At 40.5% G+C, this 12,995-nt stretch overlaps 1 protein-coding gene across 1 annotated transcript in view; it reads left to right on the forward strand.

Annotated features, from left to right (window-relative positions):
* The first annotated feature begins 8,843 nt into the window (after positions 1 to 8,843).
* Positions 8,844 to 12,995, forward strand: part of LOC128239861 (uncharacterized) — an 88,023-nt gene continuing 83,871 nt past the window's right edge. Inside the window, exon 1 of the mRNA XM_052956308.1 lies at positions 8,844 to 8,976. The gene's annotated coding sequence lies outside the window, so the exon portion shown is untranslated. The remainder of the gene's footprint in view (positions 8,977 to 12,995) is intronic.

Raw genomic sequence — 12,995 nt, forward strand, 5'->3', positions numbered from 1 at the left:
TGCTGACTTTTGTATTGTATTGTCGTAAATAAGATTGAACATTAACGCAAATCGAAAAGTCTTAATAGCCAAGTTTTCATTTTAATAAATCTTTTTCGGTCATATTCCTATGCCGAATAATTGATAGAAAAAGTGGTCGTATAAGTCGTTGAATGAGACGCCGGACAGTAAATTTAAAACGTTGTGATTGAAGTGCAATGATAACTTGGGCGTATCTCAGATTGTGATTTAGTTAGATGTGAATTAGATAAAAACAATCTTCTGGATTATATACCTAACATTTAAAAAGGGTGGTGGTTATAGGGTATTATTGCAAATAATGAAATCAACTTGGTAATTATGTTGTCTTATTATAAGGATAATATCCATTGTATTCTAACCGTTTTAATTTGTAGCATATTTGGAGCGTGTGAGAAATATGAAATGAGGAAATATAAGTTGATAAGTTTATTCACCGTAACCCATCTTGCATGACATGCAAGATATACTGATATACAATTACTGACATTCCTTAGCGATACGGTAAGTCGCATTGACAGTGAAAATGTGAAGAAAAAAAACTTATATTGGGTCATATATCATCACAAAATTACACCAAAACACCTCGTATTGTCGGCATATTTTGTTGATATTTGAATTTGAGAGATTTAACCTATTGTGGTAGTTTGTTCAAAAAGGGAAATTTGTCAACATCGAACTCCTTACGTGCAGCAGTTCGACGCTTACGAGATTCGTTTGTTCTTATTAAAACCAAGTTGCACGTGCAGGTGTCCGATGCTAAAGAGCGTTATTTGTCAACAATAACATTAGCCTACAGCAGTCCGACGCTTACGAGATTTATCTGTCATTACCGAACCCTTTCGGTACAGCAGTCCGACGCTAACGAGCGTTATTTGTCAACACCGAACCCTTTAGTACAGCAGTCCGGCGCTAACGAGCGTTATTTGTCAACACCGAACCCCTTAGTACAGCAGTCCGACGCTAACGAGCGTTATTTGTCAACACCAAACCCATTAGTACAGCAGTCAGGCGCTAACGAACGTTATTTGTCAACACCGAACCCTTTAGTACAGCAGTCCGACTATAACGAGCGTTATTTGTCAACACCGATCCCTTTAGTACAGCAGTCCGGCGCTAACGAGCGTTATTTGTCAACACCAAACCCATTAGTACAGCAGTCCGGTGCTAACGAACGTTATTTGTCAACACCTAACCCTTTAGTACAGCAGTCCGGCGCTAACGAGCGTTATTTGTCAACACCGAACCCTTTGGTACAGCAGTCCGACTCTAACGAGCGTTATTTGTCAACACCGATCCCTTTAGTACAGCAGCCCGGCGCTAACGAGCGTTATTTGTCAACACCGAACCCTTTAGTACAGCAGTCCGACTCTAACGAGCGTTATTTGTCAACACCGAACCCTTTAGTACAGCAGTCCGGCGCTAACGAGCGTTATTTGTCAACACCGATTCCTTAACGTGCAGTAGTCCGGCGCTAACGAGCGTTATTTGTCAACACCGATCCCTTTAGTACAGTCCGGCGCTAACGAGCGTTATTTGTCAACACCGAACCCTTTAGTACATCAGTCCGGCGCTAACGAGCGTTATTTGTCAACACCGAACCCTTAAGTACAGTAGTCTGACTCTAACGAACGTTATTTGTCAACACCGAACCCTTTAGTACAGCAGTCCGACTATAACGAGCGTTATTTGTCAACACTGAACCCTTAACGTGCAGTTGTCCGGCGCTAACGAGCGTTATTTGTCAACACCGAACCCTTTAGTACAGCAGTCCGACTGTAACGAGCGTTATTTGTCAACACCGAACCCTTTAGTACAGCAGTCCGACTCTAACGAGCGTTATTTACCAACACCGAACGCGTACTAATAATATATGTCATGTGTTTCCGTTCCGGATAGAAAAATCCGACCCGAGAGCACCTGCGTTGCAAGGTAACGAGGCTTGCCGAGTTACCGGCATCGCAGCGTGCCCGAGGGTAGGATTTTTATATCCGGAACGGACACACATGATAGATTTTTTTCTAGCATACTTAAAATCACATTGTTTTGTGAAAAAAAATACATAAATAGCGCATTTGTGTTCATTTCACTAAAAGCGCGTGCGATGAGGTTTACTGACGTCATGACGCGCAGTAATTTGTATAAATTTACTGCATACGTCAATAAGTTCCTAAGATATCACGTCTTTTAAGGGTTATTTTGTTTTGTTTTGAAGATATATTTTTGTCAAGTTAATGTTTATGGAACTTATCTATTGAAATCGCATAATAATGGTTAAATAAAGTGCATTATAAAATAAATAAAAAGTATTACGTCACAGCGCGTGACTCATCTGGCATGGGGGGGGGGTGCCAGATGGAATTTTCCAGCACGGCTAAATTCACCGGAAATGCCTATCTGGTGTGCTAGAAAATATTAGCCGACCGTTGTACATGGCAACGGTTTAAAAGAGAAACTGAACGTGTTCAAACTGCTTTGCATTCTCCATTCAGTTATTGTGTCGACTTTATGGCTAGTTTTACTTCTAAACTATAAAATGTTAATGTTATGAAAATGTAAATTGGTTTTAATTACTTTGAATCATGTGACTACATTATTTGCACCAATCCGCCTCCGTGTAGAACAATATATAAATCAGTTCAGCTGACTGACCTTTAAGGTGAATGGTTGCAGTTTCGAAAAAGGAGCTTAAGCGAGAAAACAAAAGCAACAATAGCATTCGAAATACAACATAAACATATATGTCCCGTATTTTAATATAGATTGTGTGTCTCAATTCGTTGTGTCTTTTCGAGTGTGTCTCGTATATTTGTGTGTTTTGAGGTATATATCTCGCTGTATGGTTTTCGTGATGACGTCGTTTGTATCGTTGGATGGCTGGTGGTGTCGTTTTCCTCGTGGTGTCGTTCGTTTCGAGGGATTACGTGTCATGTGGCCTTGTGTGTCTCGTTGTTTGTATCGTGGTGTCGTTTTCCTCGTGGTGTCGTTGGTCGTGAGGTAGTATGTGTCTTGAAGCCTGTTGTGTCTAATTATTTGTATCGTGGTGTCGTTTTCCTCGTGGTGTCGTTGGTCGTGAGGTAGTATATGTCTTGTAGCCTTGTGTGTCTTATTGTTTGCATCGTGGTGTCGTTGGTCGTGAGGTAGTATGTGTCTTGTGGCCTTGTGTGTCTAATTGTTTGTATCGTGGTGTCGTTTTCCTCGTGGTGTCGTTGGTCGTGAGGTAGTATGTGTCTTATAGCCTTGTGTGTCTATTTGTTTGTATCGTGGTGTCGTTTTCCTCGTGGTGTCGTTGGTCGTGAGGTAGTATGTGTCTTATAGCCTTGTGTGTCTATTTGTTTGTATCGTGGTGTCGTTTTCCTCGTGGTGTCGTTGGTCGTGAGGTAGTATATGTCTTGTAGCCTTGTGTGTCTTATTGTTTTTCTCGTGGTGTCGTTTTTCTCGTGGTGTCGTTGGTCGTGAGGTAGCATGTGTCTTATAGCCTTGTGTGTCTAATTGTTTGTATCGTTGGATGGCTGGTGGTGTCATTTTTCTTGTGGTGTCGTTCCTCTTGAGGGATTACGTGTTATGTGGCCTTGTGTGGTTCGTTGTTTGTATCACGGTGTCGTTTTCCTCGTGGTGTCGTTCGTTTCGAGGGATTACGTGTCATGTTGCCTTGTGTGTCTCGTTGTTTGTATCGTGGTGTAGTTTTTCTCGTGGTGTCGTTGGTCGTGAGGTAGTATGTGTCTTGTAGCCTTGTGTGTCTAATTGTTTGTATCGTGGTGTCGTTTTTCTTGTGGTGTCGTTGGTCGTGAGGTAGTATGTGTCTTGAAGCCTTGTGTGTCTAATTGTTTGTATCGTGGTGTCGTTTTTCTTGTGGTGTCGTTGGTCGTGAGTTAGTATGTGTCTTGTAGCCTTGTGTGTCTCATTGTTTGCATCGTGGTGTCGTTTTCCTCGTGGTGTCGTTGGTCATGAGGTAGTATGTGTCTTGTGGCCTTGTGTGTCTAATTGTTTGTATCGTGGTGTCGTTTTTCTCGTGGTGTCGTTGGTCGTGAGGTAGTATGTGTCTTATAGCCTTGTGTGTCTAATTGTTTGTATCGTGGTGTCGTTTTTCTCGTGGTGTCGTTCGTCTCGAGGTATTATGTGTCTTGTGGCCTTGTGTGTATCGCTGTTTGTATCGTGGTGTCGTTTTACAATAGTGTTTTGAGTCTCGTTGGCGTTGTGTGTATCAATGCGTTTTGTATATAGTGGCGTTGCCTGTCTCATTGTTTGTCTCGTGGTGTTTGGCTTCTAGCGGGCGTAGTGTGTCTTTTTGGCGTTGTGTGTCTAGTGGGCGTAGTGTCTTTTTGCGTTGAGTGTCATTTGGTGTTTCGTTATGTGTCCCTTGACGTTGTACGTCTAGCGGCGTTGTGTGTCTTTTTGCGTTGTGTTTCTAGTTGTCTGTCACATTGTGCGTCTCGTGGTTTTGTCTGTCACATTGTGAGTCTCTTGGTGTCGTTCGTCTCGTGGTGTTGTCTGTCATATTGTGCGTCTCGTGGTGTCGTTCGTCTCGTGGTTTTGTCTGTCATATTGTGCGTCTCTTGGTGTCGTTTGTCTCGTGGTGTTGTCTGTCATATTGTGCGTCTCTTGGTGTCGTTCGTCTCGTGGTGTTGTCTGTCATATTGTGCGTCTCTTGGTGTCGTTCGTCTCGTGGTGTTGTCTGTCACATTGTGCGTCTCGTGGTGTTGTCTGTCACATTGTGCGTCTTGTGGTTTTGTCTGTCACATTGTGCGTCTCTTGGTGTCGTTCGTCTCGTGGTGTTGTCTGTCACATTGTGCGTTTCTTGGTGTCGTTCGTCTCGTGGTGTTGTCTGTCACATTGTGCGTCTCTTGGTGTCGTTCGTCTCGTGGTGTTGTCTGTCACATTGTGCGTCTCTTGGTGTCGTTCGTCTCGTGGTGTTGTCTGTCATATTGTGCGTCTCTTGGTGTCGTTCGTCTCGTGGTGTTGTCTGTCACATTGTGCGTCTCGTGGTGTTGTCTGTCACATTGTGCGTCTTGTGGTTTTGTCTGTCACATTGTGCGTCTCTTGGTGTCGTTCGTCTCGTGGTGTTGTCTGTCACATTGTGCGTTTCTTGGTGTCGTTCGTCTCGTGGTGTTGTCTGTCACATTGTGCGTCTCTTGGTGTCGTTCGTCTCGTGGTGTTGTCTGTCACATTGTGCGTCTCTTGGTGTCGTTCGTCTCGTGGTGTTGTCTGTCATATTGTGCGTCTCGTGGTGTCGTTCGTCACGTGGTGTTGTCAGTCACATTGTGCGTCTCGTGGTGTTGTTCGTCGCGTGGTGTTGTCTGTCATATTGTGCGTCTCTTGGTGTAGTTCGTCTCGTGGTGTTGTCTGTCATATTGTGCGTCTCTTGGTGTCGTTCGTCACGTGGTGTTGTCAGTCACATTGTGCGTCTCTTGGGGTCGTTCGTCTCGTGGTGTTGTCTGTCATATTGTGCGTCTCTTGGTGTAGTTCGTCTCGTGGTGTTGTCTGTCATATTGTGCGTCTCTTGGTGTCGTTCGTCACGTGGTGTTGTCAGTCACATTGTGCGTCTCTTGGGGTCGTTCGTCTCGTGGTGTTGTCTGTCATATTGTGCGTCTCTTGGTGTAGTTCGTCTCGTGGTGTTGTCTGTCATATTGTGCGTCTCTTGGTGTCGTTCGTCTCGTGGTGTTGTCTGTCACATTGTGCGTCTTGTGGTGTTGTCTGTCACATTGTGCGTCTTGTGGTTTTGTCTGTCACATTGTGCGTCTCTTGGTGTCGTTCGTCTCGTGGTGTTGTCTGTCACATTGTGCGTCTCTTGGTGTCGTTCGTCTCGTGGTGTTGTCTGTCATATTGTGCGTCTCGTGGTGTCGTTCGTCACGTGGTGTTGTCAGTCACATTGTGCGTCTCGTGGTGTTGTTCGTCGCGTGGTGTTGTCTGTCATATTGTGCGTCTCTTGGTGTAGTTCGTCACGTGGTGTTGTCTGTCATATTGTGCGTCTCTTGGTGTCGTTCGTCACGTGGTGTTGTCAGTCACATTGTGCGTCTCTTGGGGTCGTTCGTCTCGTGGTGTTGTCTGTCATATTGTGCGTCTCTTGGTGTAGTTCGTCTCGTGGTGTTGTCTGTCATATTGTGCGTCTCTTGGTGTCGTTCGTCTCGTGGTGTTGTCTGTCACATTGTGCGTCTTGTGGTGTTGTCTGTCACATTGTGCGTCTTGTGGTTTTGTCTGTCACATTGTGCGTCTCTTGGTGTCGTTCGTCTCGTGGTGTTGTCTGTCACATTGTGCGTCTCTTGGTGTCGTTCGTCTCGTGGTGTTGTCTGTCATATTGTGCGTCTCGTGGTGTCGTTCGTCACGTGGTGTTGTCAGTCACATTGTGCGTCTCGTGGTGTTGTTCGTCGCGTGGTGTTGTCTGTCACATTGTTCGTCTCGTGTCGTTGTCTGTCACATTGTTCGTCTCGTGGTGTCGTTCGTCTCGTGGTATTGTCTGTCACATTGTTCGTCTCGTGTCGTGGTCTGTCACATTGTTCGTCTCGTGTCGTTGTCTGTCACATTGTTCGTCTCGTGGTAGCGTTCGTCTCGTGGTATTGTCTGTCACATTGTTCGTCTCGTGGTGTTGTCTGTCACATTGTTCGTCTCGTGTCGTTGTCTGTCACATTGTTCGTCTCGTGGTGTCGTTCGTCTCGTGGTATTGTCTGTCACATTGTTCGTCTCGTGGTGTTGTCTGTCACATTGTTCGTCTCGTGTCGTTGTCTGTCACATTGTTCGTCTCGTGGTGTTTTCTGTCACATTGTTCGTCTCGTGTCGTTGTCTGTCACATTGTTCGTCTCGTGGTGTTGTCTGTCACATTGTGCGTTGCGTTGTATTGTTCATTGTTTTGCCTGTCTAACTGTGTTTCGCGTGGTGTTTTGTTGCTCATGGGTTTCCCGTGTTATTGTGGTCTCGTGAGTATTTAGACTCCCAAGTTTTCATTTTAATAAATCTTTTTCGGACTTATTCCTATGCCGACTAATTGATAGAAAAAGTGGTCGTATAATTCGTTGAAAGAGACGCCGGACATTAAATCATTTATAAGCCAGTAAATTTAAAACGTTGCGATTGAAGTGCAATGATAAATTGGGCGTATCTGAGATTGTGATTTAGTTAGATGTGAATTAGATAAAAAAAAATATTCTGGATTATGTACCTCCCTTCTTTAAAGGGTTGGGGTTATAGGGTATTATTGTAAATAATGAAATCAACTTGGTAATTATCTGGTCTTATTAAAACAATATTAACCTTTTTTCTAACTGTTTTCATTTGTAGCATATTTGGAGCGTGTGTGAAATAGGTAATATAAGTTGATAAGTTTATTCACCGTAACCCATCTTGCATGACATGCAAGATATACTGTTATACAATTACTGACATTCTTTAGCGATACGCTAAGTCGCATTGAAAGTGAAAAGGTGAAAAGAACTTCAACTTTTAGTGGATCATATATCATCACAAAATAACACCAGAACACCCCGTATTGTCGGCATATTTTGTTGATATATGAATTTGAGTGATTTAACCTCTTGTGGTAGTTAGTGCAAAACAGCGATTTTTCTCCGAAACGTCCGATTCTCATTTCAGTGTGTATTACAGACCTTAAAAATGTAATCAAAATATAGTACATCCTGTAAAGGGGGTCGAAGGGTCTTAAGATTTGCTTAAACTACAAAACAAGGAAATTTCAGACAATATTATATATATCCATTCTGTTGTTCTGCACTTAAGTGTAGAGAAAATAGAGTAGTGTACAGTCCCCAATCTTGTCACACTGCATTGATTATGTGCTTGCTATTTCACGAACTGACCTACTAGGCAATAACCTCAGATGTTATAAACATGGCATTGTTTTCATAAAAGTATGAATGAAATGGTTATTCAACTTCTGTTTTCGAATTTCTTTAATTAAATTAATTGATTATAGTTTCAACATATATTATTAGTCTAATAGTTGTGGGCTTAGAGACTGATAAAACAATTTTTAAAAACATATTATCAATTAATAAAATATCGTCTACGTTCACATGAACACAGGTAAATTAAACAAGCTAGTTTTGTCACATGAAGCTTAACATAATCATGAAATCAACGACTGAATAACTGCAGTATAACTCCATAAATACATAACCCTGTGGCGATTACTTGGGGCATTGCATTAAGTATAAATAGAATAAACATATTTGAGTGTTATGATTGTATGGTATTCAACCATTATTCATATACTCATACATGAGTTTTGAAAAAAATTATGTCGCAAATTAAGGGTATAAAATAATTATAAGACTATTTCAGTGAAGTATGTTTTAGAATCAATTAACTAGGCTTTCAGTAACATAGAACGAAATATTCACTAATAACAGGCAATCGGAAAAAAATGAGTTAAAAATGTAAGCAAAATCACCTGGTCACCGGAAATCATTCGGTCTTCATCGATTGGGTCCGGAAATTTATCGGCGATTTTACGGACATTACCGATTTGGCGATAAGCATGCAAACCGCCGAGACATATATCAAATAAACAGCTGATTATTTATTTCGTACATTTTGTTTGTGGTTTCGGTTTATGAAAACACATGTATCAATATCTGTATTTGTCGTCATTTTTGCAGGCTACTCGGCCATATGAGTCTATAATCTTCTTGTAAATAAATGTTCTGATCTGTATAAACAAAGACATTTGCCAAAGATGAGAATGCCCCTTTAACAATAAATGGGTCTCATATAACAGTCGCGCGATAAAACTTAACATTTAACCGCATTTTAAAACTACTTTATCAGTGCGCCCTCGCCTCACATCTCTATATCATAACCGTGCTGAATGTACTCTAGCACTAGCATTTCTGGCTCGTCACTGCGTGTTTATTAAGTATTTGGATTCGAGTAGCAGGTATTACGTGATTTGACGTGGAATTACTGGACAACAACTGCTCTTGTGGATATTACGCTGCTCATTATGAGGTGAGTGTGACATCGTTATACCGTAATATACTGTAAATTAATATCCTCATATTTGACAATAACCAGAGCATTTATCTATATGTAGACCATTTCATTGACCTTCATCTCAACATGAAGCGGCTGTGAAGCTTAGCGTATAAATATGAATTTCCATTTTCCTGTTACGTTCTCATATAAATCTTGTTTTATAATAAAACGTTTAGTGTAAATCTACTCATTGCGAGATACCTTCTCATAACGTTATTACACTAAACTATGACAAACATTAAAGTTTCGAGGTCGTTCTAATAATGTTTATCACAAAACAATGACGATAACTTTCATTGGTTTGAAAGCATTTTTGCTCGATGTATTCGAACTCGGTGTAAAATATAAACAAAAAAGTACAAAGGCAAAACTACTACCTGTTTGATAATACAATGTAAACTACAGGGGCACACGTACTACCTGCTCGATAATACAATGTAAACTACAGGGGCACACGTACTACCTGCTCGATAATACAATGTAAACTACAGGGGCGCATGTACTACCTGCTCGATAATACAATGTAAACTACAGGGGCGCATGTACTACCTGCTCGATAATACAATGTAAACTACAGGGGCGCATGTACTACCTGCTCGATAATACAATGTAAACTACAGGGGCGCATGTACTACCTGCTCGATAATACAATGTAAACTACAGGGGCACACGTACTACCTGCTCGATAATAAAATGTAAACTACAGGGGCGCATGTACTACCTGCTCGATAATACAATGTAAACTACAGGGGCGCATGTACTACCTGCTCGATAATACAATGTAAACTACAGGGGCACACGTACCACCTGTTTGATAATACAATGTAAACTAACGGGGCACACGTACTACCTGCTCGATAATACAATGTAAACTAATGAGGCACACGTACTACATGTTTGATAATACAATGTAAACTAATGAGGCACACGTACTACAAGTTTGATAATACAATGTAAACTAATGGGGCACACGTACTACAAGTTTGATAATACAATGTAAACTAAAGGGGCACACGTACTACATGTTTGATAATACAATGTAAACTAACGGGGCACACGTACCACCTGTTTGATAATACAATGTAAACTAAAGGGGCACACGTACTACATGTTTGATAATACAATGTAAACTAAAGGGACACACGTACTACATGTTTGATAATACAATGTAAACTAACGGGGCACACGTACTACATGTTTGATAATACAATGTAAACTAACGGGGCACACGTACTACAAGTTTGATAATACAATGTAAACTAATGAGGCACACGTACTACATGTTTGATAATACAATGTAAACTAACGGGGCACACGTACTACAAGTTTGATAATACAATATAAACTAACGGGGCACACGTACTACAAGTTTGATAATACAATGTAAACTAATGAGGCACACGTACTACAAGTTTGATAATACAATGTAAACTAACGGGGCACACGTACTACATGTTTGATAATACAATGTAAACTAATGGGGCACACGTACTACAAGTTTGATAATACAATGTAAACTAATGAGGCACACGTACTACATGTTTGATAATACAATGTAAACTAACGGGGCACACGTACTACATGTTTGATAATACAATGTAAACTAACGGGGCACACGTACTACAAGTTTGATAATACAATGTAAACTAATGAGGCACACGTACTACATGTTTGATAATACAATGTAAACTAACGGGGCACACGTACTACATGTTTGATAATACAATGTAAACTAAAGGGCCACACGTACTACAAGTTTGATAATACAATGTAAACTAACGGGGCACACGTACTACAAGTTTGATAATACAATGTAAACTAACGGGGCACACGTACTACATGTTTGATAATACAATGTAAACTAACGGGGCACACGTACTACAAGTTTGATAATACAATGTAAACTAATGAGGCACACGTACTACAGGTTTGATAATACAATGTAAACTAAAGGGGCACACGTACTACATGTTTGATAATACAATGTAAACTAACGGGGCACACGTACTACAAGTTTGATAATACAATGTAAACTAACGGGGCACACGTACTACAAGTTTGATAATACAATGTAAACTAACGGGGCACACGTACTACAAGTTTGATAATACAATGTAAACTAAAGGGCCACACGTACTACATGTTTGATAATACAATGTAAACTAACGGGGCACACGTACTACAAGTTTGATAATACAATGTAAACTAACGGGGCACACGTACTACATGTTTGATAATACAATGTAAACTAAAGGGGCACACGTACTACAAGTTTGATAATACAATGTAAACTAAAGGGCCACACGTACTACATGTTTGATAATACAATGTAAATAAAAGGGACGCACGTACTACAAGTTTGATAATACAATGTAAACTAACGGGGCACACGTACCACCTGTTTGATAATACAATGTAAACTAACGGGGCACACGTACTACAAGTTTGATAATACAATGTAAACTAACGGGGCACACGTACTACAAGTTTGATAATACAATGTAAACTAAAGGGGCACACGTACTACAAGTTTGATAATACAATGTAAACTAAAGGGCCACACGTACTACATGTTTGATAATACAATGTAAATAAAAGGGGCACACGTACTACAAGTTTGATAATACAATGTAAACTAAAGGGCCACACGTACTACATGTTTGATAATACAATGTAAATAAAAGGGACGCACGTACTACCTGTTTGATAATACAATGTAAACTAACGGGGCACACGTACTACAAGTTTGATAATACAATGTAAACTAACGGGGCACACGTACCACCTGTTTGATAATACAATGTAAACTAACGGGGCACACGTACCACCTGTTTGATAATACAATGTAAATTACAGGGACGCACGTACTACAAGTTTGATAATACAATGTAAACTAACGGGGCACACGTACTACATGTTTGATAATACAATGTAAACTAATGAGGCACACGTACTACATGTTTGATAATACAATGTAAACTAATGAGGCACACGTACTACAGGTTTGATAATACAATGTAAACTAAAGGGCCACACGTACTACATGTTTGATAATACAATGTAAACTAAAGGGCCACACGTACTACATGTTTGATAATACAATGTAAATAAAAGGGACGCACGTACTACATGTTTGATAATACAATGTAAATAAAAGGGACGCACGTACTACATGTTTGATAATACAATGTAAACTAACGGGGCACACGTACTACAAGTTTGATAATACAATGTAAACTAAAGGGGCACACGTACTACATGTTTGATAATACAATGTAAATAAAAGGGACGCACGTACTACAAGTTTGATAATACAATGTAACCTAACGGGGCACACGTACTACAAGTTTGATAATACAATGTAAACTAAAGGGCCACACGTACTACATGTTTGATAATACAATGTAAATAAAAGGGACGCACGTACTACATGTTTGATAATACAATGTAAATAAAAGGGACGCACGTACTACATGTTTGATAATACAATGTAAACTAACGGGGCACACGTACTACATGTTTGATAATACAATGTAAACTAACGGGGCACACGTACTACATGTTTGATAATACAATGTAAATCAAAGGGACGCACGTACTACATGTTTGATAATACAATGTAAACTAACGGGGCACACGTACTACATGTTTGATAATACAATGTAAACTACAGGGACGCACGTACTACAGGTTTGATAATACAATGTAAACTACAGGGGCACACGTACTACATGTTTGATAATACAATGTCATCTTCAGGGGCACACGTACTACATGTTTGATAATACAATGTCATCTTCAGGGGCACACGTACTACATGTTTGATAATACAATGTCATCTTCAGGGGCACACGTTCTACATGTTTGATAATACAATGTAAACTAAAGGGGCACACGTACCACATGTTTGATAATACAACGTAAACTACAGCGGCACACGTTCTACATGTTTGATAATACAATGTAAACTAAAGGGGCACACGTACTACAAG

Source organism: Mya arenaria, chromosome 7 (genome assembly GCF_026914265.1).
Source record: "Mya arenaria isolate MELC-2E11 chromosome 7, ASM2691426v1".
Lineage (NCBI taxonomy): Eukaryota > Metazoa > Mollusca > Bivalvia > Myida > Myidae > Mya > Mya arenaria.